The sequence below is a fragment of the Octopus sinensis genome, linkage group LG15 (assembly GCF_006345805.1).
Source record: "Octopus sinensis linkage group LG15, ASM634580v1, whole genome shotgun sequence".
In the NCBI taxonomy this organism is placed as follows: domain Eukaryota; kingdom Metazoa; phylum Mollusca; class Cephalopoda; order Octopoda; family Octopodidae; genus Octopus; species Octopus sinensis.
In genome coordinates this window covers 56,812,719-56,840,581 of record NC_043011.1, presented here as the reverse complement: position 1 = coordinate 56,840,581, position 27,863 = coordinate 56,812,719, and the positions used below count along the sequence as shown (strand labels likewise).

Below are 27,863 nucleotides of genomic sequence, written 5' to 3'. Positions count from 1 at the left end.
TAGCTACAAGATAATGCAGGATTAGTTCCAAACAATGTGGATTAAAAAGCATTAATTTTGGCAGAATAATGTGAACACTAAAGGGTTAAACAAAAATGTAATGATAAATAATAAGTCATTAACTAAGCCTAAAACATTTTGATCAGTCATCACTGCCAACTTAACTACCAACTAACTCTCCGTCTATGGCCATCACCATCAACACCACAACCCATCCACCACCATTATCATTTTCAAGACTACAGCTGCCTGTATGAGTCCTCTACATGGCCACACATGGTAGAAATAACAGCTAAATCTCTCTCAAGATAAATATGTCTTTAAAAAAAAATGGATGGTTACGTTGTATAATGTATTCCGAGATATACTCTGTCTTAAAGACAGGATGGTCACAGCAAGAAAGCTCTTGATCAAAAATATCTGTTTGTTCAGAACTAATCTGGAGTTAAGCACCAATAACACTTCCAGCCATTGTTATCCTCCAAGTTTTTCTTTCCATTGTCCCCTACCATTTACTGCATTATCAACCCTAACATCACCACCACCACCACCACCACCATCACCACCACCAATACCACCACCACCACCACCACCACCACCATCATCACCGCCACCACCACCACCACCACCACCACCACTTTCACTGCCACCATCATCATCATCATCCTCCTTAGTAGCATCAAGTCACAACACCGCTTTTATCAGTCAGTTTTCTCTCCCTATTTCTCCATGTTGGCATCAATGACTGAACTAAACTAATCTATTCTTAATTAACACACTCTGCTGCCACCGACGCCACTGCCATTTCACAGATCGTTAGCCGTGCTGCAGTCATTAATAAGAAAAGAACGTTGTTCAGCTTTTACGCAAAAGCCTTTCACCACTTCCACAAATATTTAGATTTCAAGATCTGGACAAACTTATAACAGGACAGCAACTTCAAATTAATGGTAATTTCCAGGCTGATATGATGATAAATAAGAAGTGAAGGTGAAGACAAATTCTTGTATTGCAATATGGCCACAGAGTTAACAGGATTGGTTTCCAGCCACTTTGTTGCAGGTTCAATCTCACTGCACAGTACATTAAGTAATTTTTTCCTATTACAGCATTAAGCTGACCAGTGCTTTATGAATGGAAGTTCATAGATGGAAACTGTGAGGAACCCCTACATTTACATATATGTGTGTGCATAAATATATCATTATACATGTGTGTGTGTGTGTGTTTGTGTGTCTACATACACACCTGGCTTAATAGTTAGTGCATTCAACTCAATCGTAAAGCGTGAGTTTGATTCCTGGCAGAGTGTTGTGTGCTTGAGCAAGACACTTTATTTCACATTGCACCAGTCAACTCAGCTAGCAAACTGCCATAACTGACAGAGCACCCAGTCTATATATATATATATATATATATATTCTTTAATTTGTTTTAGACTGTGGTCACGCTGGAGCACTGCCTTTAGTCGAGCAAATCAACCCCAGGACTTATTCTTTGTAAGCCTAGTACTTATTCTATCGGTCTGTTTTGCCAAACCGCTAAGTTATGGTGATGTAAACACACCAACATCAGTTGTCAAGCAATGGTGGGGAAGACAAACACAGACGCACAAACATATACACACATATATATACATATATTATGGGCTTCTTTCAGTTTCTGTCTACCAAATCCACTCATGGCTTTGGTCAGCCTGAGACTATAGTAGAAGACACTTGCCACCAAGGAGCCACGCAGTAGGACTGAACCTGGAATCATGTGGTTGGTAAGCAAGCTACTTACCACACAGCCACACCTACACATATATCTTACCACTTACTTGACAATCCATCTATGTATGACGAAGGGAGAAAGCAGTGGAAATTTTGTGTTCAAGAAAGGAGAAACTCAGAGTAGTAAAAGAATCCTTCCCTCTCCCTCTCTCTCTCTCTCTCTCTTACACACACACACACACACACACACACACACACAGTTATATAGCAATCACTCAACATTTAAGCTAGAACTATACAGAAAGTACTGAAGGACTCGTTTTCCGATTCTGAGCAGACAAACAACTTTTTATTGAGGAAATATTTAATAACAATAAAAATAATTAATTTAATTTCATCTCTAATTAGCAGTCCATCAGGTTCATTACTTGATGAACTAATAACAAGAATATTTCCAAATTTCCAAGACGACCAACGAAACTATACGTACTGGTGCAGAAAGTCAATACTTGCACTCAAATATATATCACTGTCAACAGCATAAACAGTAAGTTGGTGATATTGATCGCACTTGAGGAGATTCACCAACTTGTAAAATCTATAGATACACTTCTAGATTCTGCAAAGCTGCCAACTATCCTGTTGAATCCTTAAATTCCTCGGAATTTCCTGCGTCTGGCCACCATCATACTAAATTCGGTTAAAAGTAGGAGCCACCATCATACCATTAATGGAATCTTGAGCAACAGTGGTTAAATGAGTAATGCTTATATTATCAAGGCTACTATTCTGATTGGTTGTTCCACAGTAGAATGATTTTTATACCCAAAATATCCATGATACCATCCAACTGAGAAATACCTTTCCTATGCAGTGAATTGGCAGAAACGTTAGCATGCCGGGCGAAATGCTCAGCGGTATTTCGTCTGTCGTTACGTTCCGAGTTCAAATTCCGTCGAGGTCGACTTTGCCGTTCATCCTTTCGGGATCGATAAATAAAGTACCAGTTTCACACTGGGGTCGATGTAATCGACTTAATCTCTTTGTCTGTCCTTGTTTGTCCCCTCTATGTTTAGCCCCTTGTGGGCAGTAAAGAAATATATACATAAGTTTGTAATTTCTAGTAAAATTCAGCTTTGCCGTTGCCACAGCCACCACTACCACCACCACTGCCACAAACATCATCAACATCATCATCATTTTAGCATCCACTTTTCAATATTTGCATGGGTCACTGTGGCAGATATTCTACAGCCAGACGCTCTACCTGTCATCAACCCTCGCCTATTTCCAACAAAGGCAATATTTCCTCATGGCCAGAAATGTTTTGCACACAATATTAGAAAGGAATGACTCAGCCTGTATAGCAGTGACACTCACTCACAAATATTACTCAATGTCAAGATGTGTGTGCGCGCACGCATGAACGTGTGTGTGGCCCCCCCATCTCCACAGCCTCACAATCGCTGTTGGTTTGTTTATGTCCCCGTAACTTTTCAATTCAGCAGAAGAGATTGATTGAATAAATAAATGCAGGACTTAAAAAAATAAGTACTGCTGCTGATTTGTTTGGCTAAAACTTTTGAAGGTGCTGCCCCAGCTTGGCCACGGTCCAAAGACTAAAACAAGTAAAGAAGAAGAGCAAAAGATGAAAGATCAGTCATCCGTACCTTTGCTGACGCCTCTCTCTCACTCGCTCTCTCTCTCTCTCCCTTTCCCCACTCTCTCTCTCTCTACATGAAGATTTTTTTTTTAGTTGACGTAAACAAAGACACAGACAGAGAGTAAGGCTTGCCAGAGAACAATGGAGGTTGGAACACGAACACAAGCAAAAAAAACCAAAGAAAAAAAAGAACCAACAAAACCCAACAAAAAAAAAACAATGGTTAATTCTCAGGTTTGTTATTCTTAACTAAATCACTATTCGAAAAGCCAAAAAAAAAAAAAGAACAACTCTCCATCACTGCACAATAACTTAAAAGAATCTAACTTCAATATTAATTTGATCAGTTAAATATGTGATGAGACAGGATATCAAACAAGCCATCTTGCATTGTTATTTTAGCACTGTGATTTTTATTAAATAAATTCATTGATTTTTCACAAGATTCTCGTTTCTCTATCACTAAAGTTTTAATGCCATAGAATAAGATAAGATTAAAGGAATTCTCAAAAAAACACTAACAAATGTGTTCATGAAATTACCAAAGTATTTATATCCCATATATTTATACATACATACATATATATATATATATATTATATATATATATATATATATATATATATATCATGTGTTGTGTGTGGAGACACACACACACGCATGTATGTATGTATGTATGTATGTGTGTGAGTCTGTGTGTGTTTGTGTGTGTATATATACATATATAAATACATATATATACTTATATATAGATGCAGACACACACGTGTGTGTGTGTGTGTGTTTTGACACATTTCATCTATGCAGTATTGAGTTCTCTCTTATTCTATGTTATCACTTCTTGATAAGAATTACAGAACACACACACACACACACACACACACACGCGCGCAAGCACTCACTCCAGTATCACTTGAAATCTAGTTTGCTTCTGCCGATTTAGACAATATCATAACTCATGTCTGAAGACACGTTTCTCTGTAGTTTTACATGGAAATTAATATCTAAAAAGATGTTTTATGTTCCTGAATTTCACACTTGTGGAACCAATGCTATGCCAGAAAGAATTATGTTCTGAACTAAATCTGATATAGATATAGAACCTAAAGCAGAACAAGCAAAGAAGTTAATAAGGACACTAAAACATCCTTTTGGCATTTCTTTTATAAAATCATGGGAGGTGAAGGGGGGGGGAGAATTCTTATAGGAACTTCAGACTGGTTACAATCAGCAGTTGAGTGTTCAAGAGCAAGAATTGATATTTTAATAATACCAGAATTCAGAATTCTATCAAAGTTAATTTGCTAATTAAAATAATTAAAAAAAAAAAGAAAGAAGAAAACCAATTCTATTAAGCTGCACCCAAAATGAAATTTCTTCAGCTGTTGGAATTCTGTGCTCTTCCTGAGGGATTACAATCCAAAAATTCTATCAAAAGTCACATTTATTCACATTGTTTTGAATTAATCAAGTATTTCAAGATTTCAATGATGACATTGTGGGCTAGGTGTGAGAGGCCAGACCTAGTTAGTTTGAACAGAAAACAGAATATTTGGGCCAGATATGATTGGTTTAAATGCTAAAGGAATAAAGCAGAGCTAAGAATATTTTTTATATTGAATTTATTAATGATATTATAAGTGCAAGAACTGAAAACAGAATCAAAGATCAGCATCTATACCAATAAATGTGGCGTTAGAGGTCTTGGTTAAGTTTTGAATAGGGATTTTGACTAATTGTAAAGCCTTGATAATCCACTTGTGTGACGTGTTATTAAAAACTCAGTGTTGTCCCAAATTATACTCTCTATGCTAATTTATAAAGAAAATTCAGGTTGCTCACAGATTTAGTCTCTAGGTTGTAATTCAATAAGAGAACAGACTTCAGATTGGCTAATGTAGCTGCCTTCAAACCAATGGGAACTGGACTCTTGAACAGTAAAAGGAAAGATTTGGGTTGTCTTCAAATATCAGCTCGAGCCAGTTTAACACCACCACATCACTCTCGTGAGCCTTTAGCAAGGATTCAGTGTGAGGTTTAGCACTACCTTCATTCAGTTTCAAACACCCTGTTCTTCTTCTAATTGGATGATGATGGTCCCAAAAGATGGACAGCGAATTGATGGTACTGAACTCAGAATGAAAGGGGAGAACTAATACAGCACAGCATTAACAACAACAACAGCTTCATCAGGGATGCTGGTTGTTGTCTTTTAATCCCAGTTCAATGGAAACAAATGAAAATTTATCAGACTTTATGATCTAAGGCATTCCAGTCATGATTATATCACATCTTTCTGCATTGCTTTTCAAGGGGTTATATCTAGGACATCAGTGGTTCTTAATCTTTTTGACTTAATGGAGACCAAATAGAAAGGAGAAAGGAGATAGGGTAAAATGTGAATAACATGTTTTTAAGGCACTTGAAAATTAGTGGGGATTTTCTAAAGTTTTAAGTAATATTTCTAAAAATCTACAACAGACCTTGATACTCTTTGCAGTGCACCAGTATGCCATGATGCAGCATCTGAGAACCATAGATCTAGAAAACTAAATCGTCCACACCCGGCAGTTGCCAGTGCCGCTGAATGGACTCCTGTGCAGGTGGCAAGTAAAGAAACACTGTTTCGACCCTGTGCTTGAGGAGACCTATTGAGTCAAGTACATCAACATAAAAAATCAATGGAAATTGCAGTTGTGATCCGTGCCACTGGCATGCAAAAAGCACCAACTGAACATCGTCGATGCCAACGCCACCTTGACTGGCTTCCGTGCCGGTGGCACATAAAAAGCACCAACCGATCGTGACCGTTGCCAGCCTCGCCTGGCACCTGTGCCGGTGGCATGTAAAAAGCATCCACTACACTCACGGAGTGGTTGGCGTTAGGAAGGGCATCCAGCTGTAGAAACACTGCCAGATCAGACTGGAGCCTGGTGCAGCCTTCTGGCTTCCCAGATCCCGGTAGAACCGTCCAACCCATGCTAGCATGGAAAGCGGACGCTAAATGATGATGATGATGATGATTATGTTGGGTGTAATATAAAGGACTGCTATTTATGGTTTGAGTGACTTTAGAAAGGTTTCCTTATTGGCAGCTCATTTTTAGCCAGGACCCACAAGTCAATTCAATTAATGCACTTGGGAAACCTCGTTGCAAGGTCAGTTCAGTTATTCAATCCCTATTTCTTTGGCAGTTGTGTATTTTTGTTTTTAACAGCAACATATGACAATGGTTTAATCAGTGGTGGTGGTCGGATAAAATATTTATATAAAAGAAGGAAAAAAAAAAAAGTGAAAAGAAAAATAAATGAAAAGAACATTGATTCTGAATAGGAAGTTTCATGATGTTCGTTAGACATTGCAAAGGTGAGTCGTAGTGGAATAAATAGCAATGAGACAGAGTTGGTGGCCGGGGGGGGGGGGGTAGAAAGAAACAGAAACAATTGAGCGAATAAAAGATGAAGAAAGAAAAAGGAAGATAGAGAAGAAAGCAAGGAAAGAAAACACAAACAGAAGGGACAAAAGTACAAAAGTACAAAAGAAAAGAAAAGAAAAAAAAGAAAGAAATACAAAGGGAAAGAGGAAAAGGAGGAAGGAAAGAAAGGATAAAAAGAAAGAAAGAAGGCAACAAAGAGTTAAGAAAGGAAGAAAATTGATGTGAGAGAAGTTGTGTCACAGTCTACCTTGGCTCGTTATTACCAGGGTAACAACAACTAACCTAAGCTATCTCCGATAGAATCCATTACTAGTTTACTTTTGTTAAAAGTCAGGATTGATGAGAGAGGAGGGGGAGGAGGAAGGGAAGGGGAGGAGGCGGTGAGAGAAATAATCAGTTATGGCTTTGAGTGATTAGCGTTGGCTTGATTACTTGACAGCAGCTATTAATAAGTGGTTGGAGAATTCAAAGTAATAATACAGTTACAGTGGTATTAGAGAAGCCATTTGGGTGGGAGGAGGGCGGCTGTGTGGTTTAGCAAGCTCGCTTCACAACCAACTGCATCATAGTCTCACTTTGGGAAATTGCCTGGGTCTTCGACCATATCCTAGAACAGGGCTCTGATGGTAGCTGTGTCACAGTGGAACCTGAATATAATTTTTTGCCCCTTGATTTTTAGTTATATTTTTAGTTCAGGTGTGCTGCCAAATTCTGAAAAGACTATAAGTGTACCACAAGTGTAAAAAGGTTGCAGAGCACAGTCATAGAATTGACCTGACTGACCAATGCCAAGTGAGTGGAAGTTGACAGAGCAAAATTCATCATGTGTGTGAGTGTACTTGTATGTATAATATATATACTGGTGCAGGCATGGCTGTGTGGTTAGGAAGCTTGCTTTCCAGCCATGTGGTTTTGAGTTCAGTCCCACTACATGGCACCTTGGGCAAGTGTCCTCTACTATAAGCCCAGGCCAACCAAAACCTTGTGAACAGCTTTGGTAGATGGAAACTGAATGAAGCTCATCATGTGTGTGTGTGTTTGTGTGTGTACATACTTTAAAGTTGGACAAATGAGAATATATGTTATAGAGTTTATGGATTTTTAGAATTAAAACTGATGCTGAGAGTTTATCTGACAAGTTGAGTTTCACCTGAAGATCACAGGGGCTTGAAACTCACGTCAAGACAAATTCTCAGCTTCAGTTTTAATTAAAAAAAAAAACTAAAAAACTATTCATACACACACACACGCAATAGTGACTCGAGTATAATGCAAGAAATGCAATACAAAAACAAAATCAAGGAGAATTCAGGGACAACATTATACTGGAGTGTAAAAAATCTAAAAGATAGAGATAGAAGGCCAAAATAATATATAACTGATTTTCAAGTACAAAAAGTATGTGTCGGGGTGGGGGTGGGGGTACTCCATTATATTTGAGATCACATCATATGCAAGTAAATACAGAATATGATGCATCTTCTGTTGATTATACGGGGGGAAAAAAGAAAGAAAGTAAAAGAACGGTGCTTTTAGAAAAAAAAAAAAAAAAAGAAAAAAATCATTTGCAGCATTTGTTCCAGCAGACAAATCCCTTGTCATTCTTACCAACAGAAATCCAACGAAGCAATGAGTTGGCCTGCTGGAAACCTGTAACCAGTGATGCTATTGTTGAGAAAATGGGATATAAATCAAATCAATCAACCGTGAGAAGAATTTCCTCGTCTGAAGTTACAACATAAAACTAAACAACAGCAACAATATCATCATCATCATCATCAACAGCATGCTTTCAACGGTCTTTTGAAAGGTTCTAGTGCACCAACACAACTTATTATTATTATTATTATTATTATTATTATTATTATAATTATTAGTATTAGCATTATTAGTGTTGTCGTTGTTGTTGTTATTAAACATAAATAATGTAAATGAAACAGACTGAAAAAGTGAAATCAGCTCTCATCAATAATTAACAAAAGGATTACAGCATTAGACGAGAACAAAAGTTTAAAAATAACAGATAAATATAATAGAACAAAAAGAAAAAAACTTTTCTGAAAAATCACAACACCATTTGTCATTGTGTCTTAGATATATCTTAATAATGTCAAAGACCATCCTCTCTTCTCATTCTTCAACGTTTTTGTTTTGTTTTTGGGGTTTTTTGGGGGTTTTTTTTTGGTTTTGTCTCTTTCTAATTACAATACTGAATTAGAAACACTACTAACAAAGAATGGTAAAGTCTCTAAGACACGGTTGGCACTGAATCTGTTGGGAAGTAAGGAGTTGGCAAGGCCAGGGACTGCACCTGGCGCCAGTTGTCTGTTGTGGCTTGGCTTCTACAGCTGGATGCCCTTCCTAATGCCAACCACTCCAGAGTGCTCCACTGGATGCTTTTTACATGGCACCATCACTGGTCAGGTTCTTATTTGTCATTGTTTATGACTTCTGGCCAGCTGTGATACAATAGACCTATGGTCAAAGGCATCCCAGCCATGACCATCCTTTCTTAATAGCATTATAGACTCACTGGGACTGATAGTATTTCTTTCAAATCACATACACATGTCTGCTCCTAGACAGTGGTGTCTTACAGAATGGATCCACAGGGCAGTCATCCAGAGGTACCACAGGTGAAGGGGTCCAATATGAATCTACAAATGCTGCGCCTTGTTGTCAATACATAAATACTATCAGTCCCAGTGAGCATATAACGCTATTAAGAAAGGGTGGTCATGGCTGGGATGCCTTTGACCATAGGTCTATTGTATCACAGCTGGCCAGAAGCCATAAACAATGACAAATAAGAACCTGACCGGTGATGGTGCCATGTAAAAAGCATCCAGTGGAGCACTCTGGAGTGGTTGGCATTAGGAAGGGCATCCAGCTGTAGAAACCAAGCCACAACAGACAACTGGCGCCAGGTGCAGTCCCTGGCCTTGCCAACTCCTGCCAAACCATCCAACCCATGCCAGTATGGAAAATGGATGTTAGATGATGATGATGATGATGATGAACCTGTAAATTAAGAAAGAGACTGACAGATCTGAAACACACATAGACTGGAGAGAACATATCATTGATTAGGTCAAAAATGGCAAAATAAAGGACTTTGACGAATTTAGCTGATTGATTGATTGATTGAGCTGTTAATCAAGCATCATCATCAGTCAACATCCATTTTCCATGCTGGCATGGGTTGAGTGGTTTGGCAGCAGCTGGCCAGTTGGAGTGCTGCCCAGACTCTATTTGTCTGTTTTAGCATGGTTTCTATGGCTGGATGCCCTTCCTAATTCTGCCTATGTGTGTGTGTGTGCTTCTTTCAGTTTCCAGCGACCATATTCACTTATAAAGCTTTAGTTGGACCGAGTCCATAGTAGAAGACACTTGTCCAAGGTGCATCACAGTGGGACTGAACCCAAGCCCATGTAGTTGGGAAGCAAGCTTCTTAACCACACAGCGACATCTGCTGGCTGCACGTAATAAGCGACATAAGGAGAAAGAGAGAAGACAGGCAAGGAAAGGAAGGAAGAAGTAAACACAGAAAGTAAAAAAGAATAAAAATACAGAATAAAAAGAGTAGGACGAAAGAAAGGAAGGAAAAAAATTAAAGCTAAGAAAGAAGAAGGAAATGGTGTGAAAGAAACGAAGAATTGGTTTCTAAATAGAGAGAAAAATATTTTGTCTTTTTTGAACAGGATGTTTTTTTTAATTGTTGATTTGTTGCGAATAGAAACTGCCCTTAGGTGATAACATGCGTAAATAGGGAAAAGAAAAAAAGATATACAAATATGGATTGGTTTTAAGGTGGATGTCAGTAATTTATTAGGTTGCATGGATGCTTCTGAAAAGATTTCAGCAAAATTCAGATTTGCCCAAGCATCCCCTTCCAAACTATAGTTCGTATGGTGTGATTTGATCCTGGCACTGATAAAATAGAAAAATCTTCTGAAACACTTGTTAATTATACAACCTCACCTCGCACATCCTCTTGACTGCTAACAGCAATATGTTATATCCATCATTGGGCCAGTCACACCCACACGCACGCACACACACATCCATAAACATCATCATCATCATTTTATCGTCCACTTTTCCATGGGTAGGAAAAAGTTTATTGCAGCAGATCTTTTACAGCCAGATGCCTTTCCTGTCATCAACCTTCACCTGTTTCTAAGCAAGGTTGATATTTCCCCCACTGGCCAGAGATGTTTCCATAGAAGACTAGAAATGAGTGACATTCATTTACAGCAATCACACAATATCAAAACAAAGAGACACACACACACACACACACACACACATAATGAGCTTCTTTCAAGTTCTATCTACCAGATCTGTTCTCATAAGGCTTTGGTCAGTCCAGGGCTATAGTGGAAGACACTTGCTCAAAATTCCCCGCAGTGGGACTGAACCGGAAATCACACAACTGAGAAGCAAGTCTCTCAACCACCCAGCCATGCCTGTGCTTTACGCAGATGCTTTTTATAAATACGTTTGTAAAGAAGTGACACATAAGACATCCAGACGATAATGGCTTTGCAGTCAGCCATTTGGTTGACAGTTCAGTCAGTTGTAATTCTCTATTAAGATGTAATTTACACAGCTTTTTAATTACCGGCATAATTGGTAGGAGGAGGAGGAAAAGGAAGAGGAGGAAAAGTTAGCAGGTTTGCCAAATGTGACTTACAGCCAATGGATATTGGATACAGCTGTTGTTCAGGATGTTTGGCCCTCAAGTCAATTCTGATAGAGAAGACCTAAGACCAAAGGCATTCCAGCCATGACTATCTCCTCAGTTTTCAAAAGACCACAATATTCAATATCTTTCATGTTTTACTTGTTTCAGTCATTGGACTGCAGCCATGCTGGAGCAGCACCTTGAAGGGTTTTGGTCAAACAAATGGATCCCAGTATTTATGTTTTTTTTTCTTTTAATCTGGTACTTATTCTATCGGTCTCTTTTGTCAAACCACTAAGTTACAGGGACATAAACAAACTGATACTGGTTGTCAAGCAGTGAAGGAGACAGACAAACACACACACACACACATATACTGAGCTTCTTCACAGTTTCTGTTTGTCATATTCACTCCCAACACATTGGTCAGCTTGGGTCTATAGGAGAAGGGTGTTGTCCAAGCTGCTATGCAATGGGACTGAACCTGAGGTGTCATGGTTGCAAAGCAAGCTTCTTAACAACACAGCCATTTTTTCAAAAAAAATATATATATAAATAAATAAAAGAACCCCAAGTTGGTCATGGCTGGAAAGCCTGCTTGATCAGGGACAGACTTGGGAATTAAACCATAACAACAAAGATAAACTGGTTATGGGTCAAAAGTTAAGTGGTTTGCTGCTGAGCAAAAAAAAAAAAAAGAAAGAGAAAAGAGAAAAAAAACAAACAAGCCCAATGGATAAATACTACAAGATACAATAGCAGAGTGTAGACTGTGAAATATATTGCCATATGGGAGAAGTAAAACGTATTGTGAATGGAAATGTCTCTTAAGCATCAAGTGACTTTTATAGATCAGCACAAGAGATCCAGTTTCATGATGATAAAACAGAATGAAATGAATAGCCCGCCACCCCCCACACCACCGCCTACCATGTCTTATGCTGGATGGGACACCCCGCAGTCAGACGAAAATAAGTTTTTTCTTAATTAGCCATACAAAGAGGAACAATGCCGATTACACACACACACACACACACACATGCAGATATAATCATCATTATCATCATCATCATCATCATCATCATCATTTAATATCCTCTTTCCATGCTGGCATGAGTTGACTGGTTTGACATGGTGCTGGCCAGCAGGGAGCTGTCCAGACTCCAACTGTCTGTTGTGACATTGTTTCTACAACTGGATGCCCTTCCTAAGGTTGGGTGCATTATATAATATATATATATATATACTCTTTTACTCTTTTACTTGTTTCAGTCATTTGACTGCGGCCATGCTGGAGCACCGCCTTTAGTCGAGCAAATCGAGCCCGAGACTTATTCTTTGTAAGCCCAGTACTTATTCTATCGGTCTCTTTTCCGAACCGCTAAGTGACAGGGACGTAAACACACCAGCATCGGTTGTCAAGCAAAGCTAGGGGGACAAACACACACACATACACATATCTATCCATATATATATATATATATACATATATACGACAGGCTTCTTTCAGTTTCCGTCTACCAAATCCACTCACAAGGCAGTGGTTGGCCCGGGGCTATAGCAGAAGACACTTGCCTAAGATGCCACGCAGTGGGACTGAACCCGGAACCATGTGGTTGGTTAGTAAGCTACTTACCACACAGCCACTCCTGCGCCTATATATATATATATATATATATATATACACACACACACACATACACACATTTGAAAATGAAATGTGTGTGTGTGTGTGTGTGTGTAGATGTGTGGCTTTAGTGGTTAGGGTGTTCGATTCCTGATGATAAGATTGTGGTTTCAAATCCTGGACAGGGCAATGCATTGTGTTCTTGAGCAAAACACTTCATTCAATGTTGATCCAGTCCACTCAGCTGCCAAAAGAGTGTAATCATGCAACAGACTGGCATCCTGTCCAGGTGGGGAATGTACGCACAACAGAAGCTAGGAAACTGGCCTCATCAGTCTATATGACTCAGGAACGATACACACACTCATATATATATATATATATATATATATATAATATATATATATATATATGTGTGTGTGTGTGTGGATAGAGTCATTGAAGCTGGTGAGAGCGATCTGGTTGTTGTTCATTTGGAACTTCTGTATGTTGATATCCGTTGGAAGAATGCAGGCAGAATTATTGTAAAAGGAAGCAGTTTTGGTAAGAGAAGATTGGATACGAATGTTTCGTGTAGGGTCTAGAGGGTGAGACAAATGTATTGAGGGAAACAGGGTTGTTACAGTGACGTATAGCACTTAATGCCTAAAAATGTGCTTACTAGTTTACACACACACACACACAAAGTGGATGGTAAAACGACATACATATATTGTATATGAATGTGTGTGGGTGTGTGCGTAATAACTCTTCAAGCTACCTATTCGGAGGAATGTCATTAGGATTGTTAGAGTGAAGAATTGGCTATTAGTGTTTTATTTTTAAAAAATGAGTACCACAAAAGTCATTTTGTTGCACCTATTTCTTTTAATAAAATGTATGTTTGTATGAATATGTTTATATATATATATATATATATATATATATATATATATATATATATATGTGTGTACATATATACACATGTGCGTGTGTGTATGTGTGGTTGTGGGATGATCAGGGTTGAAACAGGTTTAACAATAGATCTGATGGATCAGTTTCCAACAACAACGAAATCATATTGAGGGTTGAATTACTGGATCATGAAACCAATGTCAATTGGTTAGTTCCCTATTGAAACTGAGCTCTGAGATTGAACCTGAGGTGGGAAATGCAAGCACAAAACCACCCTGCCTGGCAAAGCAGCACCAACAGAGGTACCAACTTCTATGAACAGAAACAGAAATGCTGAGGCACAAAGAAAATACAAACTAGACAAGTCCAGAGCCAAGTCCTCACCTTCAGCCCCAGCAGACCACAAGTGCCCAACCAAAGGCAGAGCCTTCCAAATGTGCATCAGATTGATTGGCCACAGCTGGACACACCATGCCCTCCCATATGAGGTCCTTGGTCATTGTCAACAAGGGATATAATAATAATAATGATAATAGTATGCAAATAGAACTGGCCTTGATTACAAAACAACATTGACTTCTCATACAATATTGGAAACCTGTCAATTCAAAGAAAACACACAAAGAGCAAATAATATCCACACATAATACAATCTCATCATAATCACCACTTAACATCCATTTTCCATGCTGGCATGGGTTGGAGGGTTTGAGAGGAGTTGGTAAGCCAGAAGCATACATCATATGTTTCTATTGTCGCACTGTCTCTATGGTTGAATGCTATTCCTAATGCCAGCACCTTTATAGACTGCATTGGGTGCTTTTTCACATGGCACCAGCACCAGTGAGGTCACCAAGTAACTTGCAAAACCAGAGCCCTAAACTGAATATGTAAAATTAGAATATGTATATATATATATGGAGGCAAAGTGGCTGAGTTCCTCTTGAACATTGGGCCTCATGAAGATAAAGTGGCAGAGTTCTTTTTGAGTGTTGTGCTTGAGAAGAAAACGCATGAAGCCAAGCAAAATTGCAGTCATGGCAGATACTGGTGTCACACAAATGGCACTCATGCCAGTGGCACATAAAAGCACCCATTACACTCTCGAAGTGGTTGGCGTTAAGAAGAGCATCCAGCCATAGAAAACTATGCCAAGTCAGACTGGAGTCTGGTGGTTAATAAGCTTCCATTGCAATCATGTAGTTTCAGGTTTGATCTCCTGGCATGGCACTTCTTTTCCTATGGACTCAAGCCGAACAACACCTCATGATAAATCTTAGCAGAGAGAAACCATACTAAAGCCTGCTGTATATATACATGAAACCACAGGTAATCCATCATGTATGTATGTGCATATATTTATCATCATCATTTCATATCTGTTTTCCATACTGACATGAGTTGGACAGTTTGACACGGAGCAGGTCAGCCAGTGGAGAGCTGTCCAGATAACATGGTTTCTACAGCTGGATGCCCTTCCTAAAGCCAACCACTTTACAGAGTGCTGGATGTTATATACAAATATCATTTTCATCTTCAAGCATGGCTGTGTAATAGCTTGCCTCCCTTCCACATGATTCCAGGTTCAGTCCCACTGTGTGACACCCTGGGCAAGTGCCTTTTACCATAGCCATAGGCCAACCATGCCTTGTGAGTGAATGTGATAGATAGAAACTGAAAGAAGCTTGTCGTACACTCACACACACACACACATATATATATATATCATCATCATCATCGTTTAACGTCCGCTTTCCATGCTAGTATGGGTTGGAGGATTTGACTGAGGACTGGCAAACCAGATGGTTGAACTGCGCAGAAATAGAAGAGTAGATGAACAAGGTTGAAAAGACAAAATTTCTTATCTGAGCATCTTCTGAGATTCGTATACTTCGGCAGAGGTATTAAAAATCGAGTGGGGGAATCCAAGTGCGTGCACTAGTTTATATAGGATGGTGGTGGTGTTGGTGATGGGGTAAGTCTTGGCGAAGCGAGTGATAATCGAAAGAGAGAGACAGACAGATAGAGTGAGGCTGAGAGAGACAGACAGACAGAGTGAAGCAAAGAGAGAGAGAGGGGGGTGCCAGAGTTAAGGTGGTCAGAACACGAGGGAGAAAAATATTCTTTTGGGATTTGGGTTGCATAATTTAATGAAACAGCAAATGTTGATAATAGTAAAATAGAATTGAAAAATCTGAGAGTTTTCGGTCAGCCAATCTATGTATATATAGTTCCTTTTATAGTTGTACACAATAACATGATGCTATGAATGGACAGATACAAGAATTGTCAGGAAACCAATGCAAAGAAGAAAATGAAACAATCTTTGGGAAATAAGAAATCATTGTCTGAGCAAGGAACCATTTGCAGAAGAGAAAGAAACTATTTATCAAGAATTATAAGCATCTCTGACACCAAGAGATGTAGAATGAATGAAAGAAATGGTCAAAATACAAGTGAATGGTGAAAAAATTGAGAAATATGGAAATTAAGGAATTAATTAAACTTCTCTTCAAAAATACCATTTTCACTTTTCCTCGAATGAGAAAAATCAAATGTGTCCAACAATAAATCAGGTTGCCAAATATTTCAACCAATTTTCTTTGTTTATTTTCAGCAGATGATTTTGTCTGATCATGTCATTTTGAGCAGCAAAGCACAAACACAGCAATATAAGGAATGAGGGGCAAGGGTGGAGGGAAGAAGGGGTCAACAGTTTCCACTGATTCTTTTCAATGGAAATATTGATTTTGAATAGACAAGACACAGGGCCAACTTCAGTAAAAGAAAGGCTTGCGTGTGTGTGTGTGCGAATGTGTGTGTGTGTGTATGCATACACACACACACATGTATACACACGGTGATTTAGAAGTACCTGTAGCCTTAAAATGATACACAAAATATTTTTATTTTCTTTCATATATTTTTAACAATTATCTATTTTACTGTAAATCTTTTCAGATATACATGTATATATATCATATGGTATTTTATATCTATTTATCCTGCTTTCTACATCTATCTATCTATCTAGATATTAAAAATATACAGGGAAGGAAAATTTTAGAAATTTTTCTACCATTGGCCCAGCATGTATAAAATAGTCAATAGACAATATACTTTTCATATAAAAATTTGGTGTACCCGCTAATGAGAACTTTGCCTAGCAAATTATTCTATTTGCTAAAAGTCTGAAACCTAGGTCCAGAGAAAAATATGGTAAATGTTTTTATTTTTCATTCCCTTTGAAATTGCTCTTAACCGTAATATGGACTTCGACTGTTCCTTCTAGCATGTAAGGCATCCTGTTAAGGTCGCCTCTTTTGTGTTTAAATGTACACTAATTTTTATCTATCTAAATAGATAGATAGATAGATAGATAGATAGACAAATAGAATATTGTTTTAATAAAATATTGTCAAACGACAAGGAATATTCATTGTCCTCAGAATGATTCAAATTAATGATAATCCAACTGAGGTGTGGAGGCACACCTAGTTTAACTGTCCAGGTTAATCCTGGACAGTTAAACTGGGTAGATGACAGAACAACAGAGCAGCTACCCTGATTAGTGTAGGGGTGGGGGGGAAGCATTGTATGCAGTGATGAGGAGATGGGCTGCGTGAGAGAGAAGGCATTAGGATAATTAACTAACCTCAGGTGACATTCATTGTTAACTGGTTTGTGATAAATGCTAAGGGGACTTTTGAGCCATTGCAGGGTCTTTGTGCTGAACGGTAGACTCTCCATGGTTACAACATCAGACATTGTAAACAGACAAAAGTAAAGCCTTGTAAAAGTCACTGCTGTTTAGCCCCAGGCTGGCCTTGAGTGAGAAGACCTATGATCACACACACTGAAGCATTGACCAATTCTGTTGTTTTGTGTATCTAAAAGTACATCATTCAACGAGTCTTTGCTCTACAAAAGATGGTAGGTTCACAGTGGAGGGAGATTTAGCAGCTATTTCTGCATTTCGCAATGAATTCACTGAACTATGATACAGGTCATTTTTTGGAGGCAGGGCTTTGTGGTTAAGAAACTCACATTGCAACTGCTTGGTTTCAGGTTCACTCCCAGTGCACACCAATTTCAGCCAACCAGTACCTTGTAAGTGAATTTGGAAAAAAGAAACTGTTTGGAAGCCTACCATGTATGTGTATGTGTGTGAACATCATCATCATCATCATTTAACGTCCATTTTCCATGCTGGCATGGGTTAGATGGTTTCACAGGAGCTGGTAAGGCCGGGAGTCACACCAGGTACCATTGTCTATTTTGGCATGGTTTCTATGCTTAGACACCATTCCTAACACCAACCACCTTACAGAGTGCACTGGGTGCTTTTTACAAGGCACAAGCACTGACAGGGTCCCAAGTGCATTGCAAGACAAAGACCCCCTCAACTAGGAGTGGGGTGGATAGTAGTATTGCAGGAGTGTGGTTTTGTGCCAGCTGAGAGATTTAAGGCACAGAAGGGACAGATATAGGTGTCTCACTGTAAAGTATGCTGACTCCAATTGCCAGGTCATAGTGCTAGTATATTCTAAATGGGTTGCACAATGATACATTAAGGAGCTGTTTTATTGAGTACTACCGGTTTACCTGAACCCATATATTGTGAGATATATATATGTGTGTGTGTGTGTGTGTTGGATGCACAACGACCTAGTGGTTAGGGCAGCTAACTCGCGGTTGTAGGATCGCAGTTTCAATTTCCAGACCAGGTGTTGTGAGTGTTTATTGGGCGAAAACACCTAAAGCACACCAAAGCTTCATTGTCAGACTTTTTATCCTCAGATTAAATACATCCATAAACAGAATTTAATTGTAGAGTAAATGACCTCTACTTTATACAAGTTTCAGTTATTGAACTGTGGCCATGCTGGAGCATCACCTTCAAGGGGTTTTAGTCAAACAAATCACCCTGAGTACATTTTTTTTTATTTTTCATATCTAGTACCTATATCAGTTTCTTTTTCTGAACTGCTATGTTATGGGAATGTAAACAAACCAACACCGGTTGTCAAACAGTGGAGGAGAGACATACACAAACACATGCATACACACTCACATATATAATGCTAAATATGTTAATGATCAGTTTAGCTGACTAAGTGGTACAGACCTGCAAGGTGGTCCCACTTGGATTTACAGCACTCTAATAACTTGATTAGTGACCTCTTAATTACCATGGATTTATTCTTTGATGTTTATACATTAATCTTCTCTCTATCTCTCTCAGTCCCCCCTCCCCCATGCACAGGTATACAGATACACACATATATATGAAACATAGAAATGTTGAAATGAGACTGTACAAGAAACAGATGTAAAGACAGATTTGAAAGAATGAGAAAACTTTCAATTTGTGTAATAATGGAAACAAAAATTGAACCAGAAGAGTTTCTTTCAAGATGATACAATACAGTGTCTGCTACAGTGAGTATATACTTGTCTATATAAATGTAGTTTCCAATATTTACACTATATTTCATCATCATTTTTCAATACATTTAATCAAGCAAAACATATCTGATGGCATTATTGACCAGTACAATAATATATTCACAAGGTCCAGTCCTTGTTGCAATGTAGTAGCTTGTGTACCTCAATGACTCTGAGAGCTATGACAGCAGAGCACAAGTCCCTAGAAGGGCCTTCCATGCAGGACAGGTCAAAGTCCAGAGGCCAGACTAATATGGCCCACCTCTCCCCTGAAGAAGAAATGGGTTTGCATAGAAAACTACTACCTAGACAAAAAGCAAAGTTACAGAATCATTGACAACAATTCAGTGCCAACAAGACATGGGAAAGGAAGGCCTTCCCTCAGGGAAATATATGGACCCAGGAGAGGAAGTGAGGAAGAAATAGCTGGAAGTAGAATACAGAAGCAGGGTTGAAAAGGAGGGTACCAACTAGAGATACACAAAGAAGACTGCCCAGACTGGAGAACAGGATAAAAGTTGTCAAGGCTTATGTTCGGTGCAGAGCGAAAAGTTTAACCCATTAAGTCCCAGAGTACTTAAATTTCTGAATATTACTTTAAAATTTTTACAGACGATTAAAGATAGGTTAAAATGAAAAAAATAATTATGAAAACTCCTTTATTTCAAGTAGAAATGGAAATACTTGGTGTCCTATAAATAGGACACTGGAACAATGTGATATAGCTTATTTAATGTTCTCATTTGGTGTCCTATTTATAGGACAGTAGGATTTAATGAGTTAAGTACAATAGTGTATGTGTGTATAAATACATAAGAATGTGTGCATTGTGCGTGTATATATACACACACACACATACACCTATATATGCACTCATATATATATATATACACACACATGCACATTCATATATAGATAGATAGATACAAACACATATATATGTGAGAAACAAGCTGACAAAGAGCTCCTCCAGAGGTAGCTGTATGACAGTTAAGTTTTCTTGTTGAAGTATATAGCTGACTACTGCAATATATGCTGTTTCTAATAATGACAAAGTCAGTAGTTGTTTGCCCCATGGGACTAAAGTGGTACCTTTAAGAATATTCAAGGTTATACTGGGAATGTACTTTAGCAGAACCAGGAGCTTCCAGAGGATATAGTACATGGAGTTCCATGTCTCCACATTGGTAGATGCTGAATGAACTTATCCTCGAGGTCATTGGCTGTGAGTCCCATATAAATTCCCCAGGATATAAAAAGGGCGAGAGGAGACACGTGGGACAGAAAGTCGCTGAAGAGGTCACAGAACGTGTGAAGAAAAAACAATGACAAATAATAATAAATAATAAAGTGAAGATCAAATAAATAGCGGTAGTGTTTAATTCAAAAACGGCGACCATCCCCAAATATAACAAGGTGTCTGTGTGCGTATTCACACAAACAAATTCGATTATATACATACATATAGATACAAAACAAGTATGCCCGCAAATTATGCGCACATGAATAGAATTACAATAGAATACTCAATTTGTTTTCGTTCAGAAAACTCGTTTATTTGCAGAAAGTTCTGAAACACTTCCTGTTAACGTTGAAACGATCTTGTAGACAGACAGCTGTTCAGGCTTTAGTCGGTATCTTTAGCTCTGGAGGGATTGTTACAGGCTGCTAATTTTCGTATGGGTTATATTCGATTAAACCGATCTGTTACTAACCTCGGCTAATATATTTTAGGCGACATGACAAAACATAAAACTATAACAATTTCAAGATTCTAGCATCACCACCACCGTCACTAACAAAGAATAACAACAATTTAAAAAGTCAACAGAAGCTGTCAAAATAGACACATTTGAACGAAGCCTCTCTTCAACCTAAAATCGATAGAGAGTATTTAACCTTATAGAAATACACATTTGGGAATAGTGGTGAGTTAGACATAACAACACGACACATATACAGAGAGATAGACAAACCAAGGCAGATTTTTCAGGAGAGAATATCTGAGAGAGACAGAACAAGAAATGAAGAAGAGAATATAAAGATTGAATTGGGCAAACGAAAAGAAAAAAATATTTAAATGGAAAAAAAGGAAAAATAATTCAAAGATATCGCGCCATAATTATCATAACAATGCCAAAACTAAGTGCCATGATGTTGAATATATTGATTGGGGAGGGAAGAGAGGGGGGGAGCGGAAAATATAGATAACACACACATCGCTCGCACGCGCGCACAAAATTGGGTTGTTACAGGATTCCAAGAGGAAAAAAAGATATCAGAAGTTTTTTTGTTCAATTTTCTTTATTTATTGTTATTGTTATCATTATTGTTGCTGTTATCATCAGCATCACCATCATTATTATTATTATTATTATAATCATTATTATCATTATTATTATTATTCGCGTTATTGTTATTTGAAAAGCCAGACAATCCAGTCTGACACGCAGGGAAGAAAGATGTGGTTCTCTTAACCGACAGCAGGATGTATGTGTGTGTATATGTATATGTGTGTGTGTGTGAGTGAGAGAGAGAGAGAGGAATGAGATGGAAATAGTAAAGAGGACTGGGGAGAGAAAAGAGAGATTCGAAAAGAAAATGTATGGGAGACAGGGAGAGAAAGACCACAGAAATAAGGAGAAATTGATAAAGAGAAAAAGAGGCGAACAGAAATGAGAGAGAGAGAGAAAGGAGAACGAAAGAGAAAGTAAATGGGAGAGATAGAGAGAGCGAGGGAGAGAGAAAAGAGAGTAAGACAAACAGAAAGGGACGTAAAACAGTTGACGAGGAAGATAGGGAATGAGTGAAGTGGGAGGAGAAAGGAAGAGAAAGATATGACAGGGTTGAGGAGAGAAAGAGAGAAAGATGAACAGAGTAAAACGAGAGAGAGAGAGGGAGGAGAGAAAGAGAGAGAGAGATACTCTAATGTAGAGTGTGTGAGGGGGAAAACACACCGGGAGAATTGATTTTGACGTCATTTTTCACTGCATCGAATTTATTGTAGTTGTGGGGGAAAACTATGAGGAAGCTGCACGTTTGGAGGATGGAGAAGAAGAAGGAGAAGACGAAGAAGAAGAAGGGCAGAATTTACAGTAAATGAGGCTGCAACGATCTGGCATTGACTGAAGAAAAACAAATACAGACAGTTGTGTTATTAGCCACCATGTGGCGATATTGAGTGCCACATATACACACACATATATATATATATATATATATATATATAACCCTCACACAAACACATATATGTATGTATGTGTGTCGTTGACGGGCATAAATATATATTTTACACGAAATAAAATGAAATGCGAGCATATTTAATCTTTATGGTTCCCGTTTAATTGGTACAAGGACTTCAAAATTTATAGGAATGTAAGAAATACAGGGAAAAAAATCAATACATTAATTTATTCTTACATATGTGTGTGTGCGCGCGAGAGAGAGAGAATAGGCGCGCGCGTGTGTGTATAGAGACACAAAGTGCATGTACGAATGCGTGAATAATACACATGTACACATATATACACGAAGAGAGCATGTGTGTGTATGTATATATCTGTGCATATATTCATGTATACATATATATATATATATATATGATTGCATGTATACACAGACATATGCGCACAAGTACACATATATATAAATATATATATGTGAATTGTATTGGTATGTATGCTTGTATGTATATACACACACACACAAGTGCATCCATCCATCCACCTATCCACACAACAAAATAATGCATTAAATGAGACAGTTAAAACCTAATCCCAGTTTCATCACCCAATCTTGTATTGGTTGTAACGAACAAGTATCGGCTTCATATATACATACATTTATATATATATACATACATTTATATATATATAATATATATATATATATATATATACACATGTTGTATCCAGATAATATAATCTAAATACAGGCAGCGCTTCCAATGATGTAAATCTGAGCTGATCCCTTAATCAGGTCTGGATAAGCTGGGTTAACATGAAGAATAGACGGAAAACAGGTGACAGAGGAAAAGGAAAGAGTAAACAAACAACAGTGGAGCGAAGAGGAGAAGTAAGTATAATATTAGCTATGAAGATTCCACGTCGATCGATTATTGGGCTCCTTGCAGTTGGTTAATCTCAACAGATAGGGAATAATAAAGGTTGCCATCACGGCATGCTTCGTTTCTCAACTATCGAAAACATTAGCGATTACAATGTCTGTGTGTGCGCGCGCATATGTGTGTGTGTACACAATCCTTGTAGTTAAATTTACACACACACACACATATATATATATATATATACAGGTACAGATTGAAAAATGTGTCCATTTGACTCGGGAAAATGCATCAATAGAGCAACACAATCGCATCAACAAATAATGCATGGGGAGAAGATGCGATAGAATGAATATACGGTGTGTGTGTGTGTGTGTGTTCAAAGACCTACTTTCATTATTAGACGGGGAAAAAAGCCACATTGTCATGTGTGTATGACAATGTGTATGGATACACACAAACACGTATTTTGCGCGCTTGCGAGTGTATATATAATATATATATATATATATATAACTGCTTTTAGAGAATTATTATTGCTATATATATATATATATAGATATATATATATATATATATATATATATATATATATGCATGTATGTATGTATGTATGTATATATGTATACACACACACTGACAGTTCCAACTTATTAGAAATGCGAAACATCAGATGATCACACTTGAGTATATATTTCAAATTATAAACAAATTTTTTAAAAATCACACCTCAAGCATACATTAATGTTTTGTAAATAGAACACCAATGTATGCGTGTGTGTATATAATATACATATACACACACACACATGAATGAGACAGTATATATGTATATAATATACATATATACACACACACACACACACAGTTAAGTGCACATAACTGCCTTATCTTTTTTTTAAGTTATACGTACTGTTTTTAAAAAAAAAACCTTTCCATTCTTTTAATTATAAATATTTGTCATGCAATTAGCGAACCAGCAGTGATCACAGGAATTCTAAGACATTGTAAACATTTATTTTTAAGTGAAATAAAATATTCAAAGAAATTGAAACTGTGTCTTAGAAATGCTCAGTAAATTACGTTTCCAAAAGAAGCAGCAAAGTCTCACAGAATGGTTTATATATATAAATATTTTTTCTGTTTCCTTCTATCACATAGTTTTCGTTTAAACCAGAGACTCATGTTGGAATTGCCAAAATTACTAAGGAATTTAAAGATTTAGTTTACAGCATTAAAAAAACACACACACACACAGAGAACATAGATATAGGATGCTTCTTCCTTCTCTGGGAAGAAAAATAAACCAAAATAAAGAATGACTTATAAAAAAGGCTAAATAATAATGAAGGACAGAGAGGATAATGAATGTCTGGAAATGTGGGGATTTAAAAATATATTTTAGATTCCCAGGTGATGTTATTATTGTTATTAACGATTAAATAAAATTTGTTCGCTGTCTATGAAATACACATGGAATCGAATTAAGACCAAGTGATAAAGGCTTCATTCAACAACCAACCAAATACATCATTGTTTAAATATAAATAAACGAAGATCCAAGAAATGAATGTTACAAAAGCTAAGACACGCGCAGTATTCAGGGAAATGTCGAATCGATCGATTCCCTGTATTCGACTGGTATGTTATTTTAGCGACTCCGGCAGGATTTGAACGCAGAACATTAAAGGACGTGACTTTAAATACCGCAAGGTATTTTAACCGACACTCGACCGTTTCTGCCAAATCCTGCCGCCCTGGAAAAATGTGCAAACATACATAATAAGGGTTAGAAAAGATTAAAAAAAGAACGACAGGGAAATAAGTGAATGCTGTACAGGTCTATCGTGACACGGTTGGATATAAAATGGCTGTGAAAAGGTAATTTTAGAAAAAGGTAAGGTAAATAGATAATTGAAAATACCTGATAGATGACTCAATATTCTCCTCGATTTTTGAAAGACGTTCCTTACCACCAGCTGTCTCTCCACAACTTGCAGAGATCCGCTGATGATGTCCCTCTTCGGTATTGGTGGTGGCTGTCGTCTCACCTGAGCTAGTAGGACCCCTGGAATCAACCGATCCGCGACATTTACGAGAAGGGTCACTTCTGGGAGATAGGGGCAGAGTTGAATGTTGGCTGCTGCTGCCAGTACTGTTAGCACTGGAGTTGTTATTGTCATAGGTGGACGGGGATCGGGCTGTCCGGTGAGATAACGATGCCGACGACGACGACGACGATGAAGACGACGACGATGACGACGACGACGACGACGACGACGATGACAAGGAAGAAGAGACTGTGGTGTGCGATGACGATGATGAAGAACAAACAGAAATGGAACCAGAAGATAATAATGGTAACGATGGTGGAGATAATGTGCAAGTCGACGATGAAGGTAACAGCAAGTTGGCCGATTTCTTCACCAACTTACTGTTGTTGTTGTCGCTTTTTTTTCCGGATGAATTCAACGACGAAGACAATGACAACGTCGATGAGCGAACGGGTGACAATAACAAGCGCGGAGATAACAGGGCTGTCGTTGTCGTAGCCGTGGGGCTCGGGATCGCACTTGACGTTTGTTGTTGCTGTTGTTGTTGTTGTTGTTCTTGCTGTTGTTGTTGTTGCTGCTGCTGCTGTTGTTGTTGTAATAATAACAGTAAGCGATGTCCAGAGGAATAGGGAACAATAGTAGCAGGTTCTACTTGATGATGCAAAGTCGTAGAAGAGTTGGAGGCGATACAAGAAGAGGTCGGGATAACCGTACCGTTGTTGTTGTTGTTGTTGTTGTTGTTCTTGCTGTTGTTGTTGTTGCTGCTGCTGCTGTTGTTGTTGTAATAATAACAGTAAGCGATGTCCAGAGGAATAGGGAACAATAGTAGCAGGTTCTACTTGATGATGCAAAGTCGTAGAAGAGTTGGAGGCGATACAAGAAGAGGTCGGGATAACCGTACCGTTGTTGTTGTTGTTGTTGTTGGTTGCGGCGGTGGCAGTGTTTGTGAAAAGAGGGAAGTTTCCAGTGTTGTTGGTGGCAGCCAGGGATGCGGTGATGGTGGCATGGGTAACGTCGATAGCAGTAGATAGAGGAGGAACAGCGCCAAAGGAAGAAGAAGAACAAGAAGAAGATGATGATACGGCGGCAGTCGATGGGATGATAGCAGTTGTTGAACTGATGATGGTATCGCTGAGGGAACTCGAACAGGGCTTTGTTTGCTGTGGAATACTAGTGAGACTGGCAGCAGTAACATTGGTGATGCTGTTAGGTTGGTATTGTTGTTGTTGATGATGATGATGATGCAGACCCAGAACGGAACCGCTTCCTCCAGAGGCCGTAGTCGTCGTTTCGACAGCGCACAATGGTGTGGCATTGTCGTGCTGCTGTTGTTGTTGTTGTTGCTGGTGCGACCAGTTGTCGCCAGTCGTCGCCTCAAACACTACTACATTGCCAATGTGGGAGAGTGTCTGGGTCATAGTAAATAACCAAACTACGACGACGACGGAGACACACAGCAAGCCAAGGCAACACGCATGGCGATGACATCTCAAATTCTCACTCCCACCGACAGAGGTGTCACGTGATCGCAACGTTACCTCTGCTGCGAAACGTGATTCTCAGCTCTGAGATTACAGACCATAATAGTTGAAGAGGGAGGAGGGAGGGAAGCTTGTGCAGGGGGGAGGAGGATGGATGGAGGAAGATTATTATAAAGGGGAGGAGGAGGCATTTCAACATTATATATATATATATATATTTCTATATAAACTTCTATGTACTCATATTTATTTATATAGAGAGGCCTATATATGTATATATATATATATATATATAGCAGCTTCTATACTTTACATATATATATATATATATACACACACACACACACATATATATATATACATATATATACACATATATATATATATATAAACTCCTATGTATTCATATTTATTTATATATATATAGGCCTATATATGCGTGTACATATATATATATATATATATATATATATATATATATATATATGGATCACACACACATTGTATACATATACATATCTACTTATATATATGAGTGTGTATGTGTGTATGTATTATGTATGTATGATATATATGGATCACACACATTGTATACATATACATATCTACTTATATATATGTATGTATGTATGTATGTATTATATATATATATATATATGTGTGTGTGTGTGTGTGTATGCCCAAAAGGTGAACTTCAACGTGACACAATTTCAGCCAGAGTGCAAACTAAAAACTTATTGGATTCATTTGAAAATATAGAATTTTTTTAAAACAAATCTGGTTGATTTATTTATT

General features: G+C 38.1%; 1 protein-coding gene across 1 annotated transcript in view; it reads right to left on the bottom strand.

Annotated features, from left to right (window-relative positions):
• LOC115219699 (serine-rich adhesin for platelets-like) overlaps positions 1 to 26,421 on the bottom strand; it is a 219,042-nt gene extending 192,621 nt beyond the window's left edge. Inside the window, exon 1 of the mRNA XM_029789875.2 lies at positions 25,458 to 26,421. The gene's annotated coding sequence lies outside the window, so the exon portion shown is untranslated. The remainder of the gene's footprint in view (positions 1 to 25,457) is intronic.
• Between the last annotated feature and the right edge of the window lie 1,442 nt (positions 26,422 to 27,863).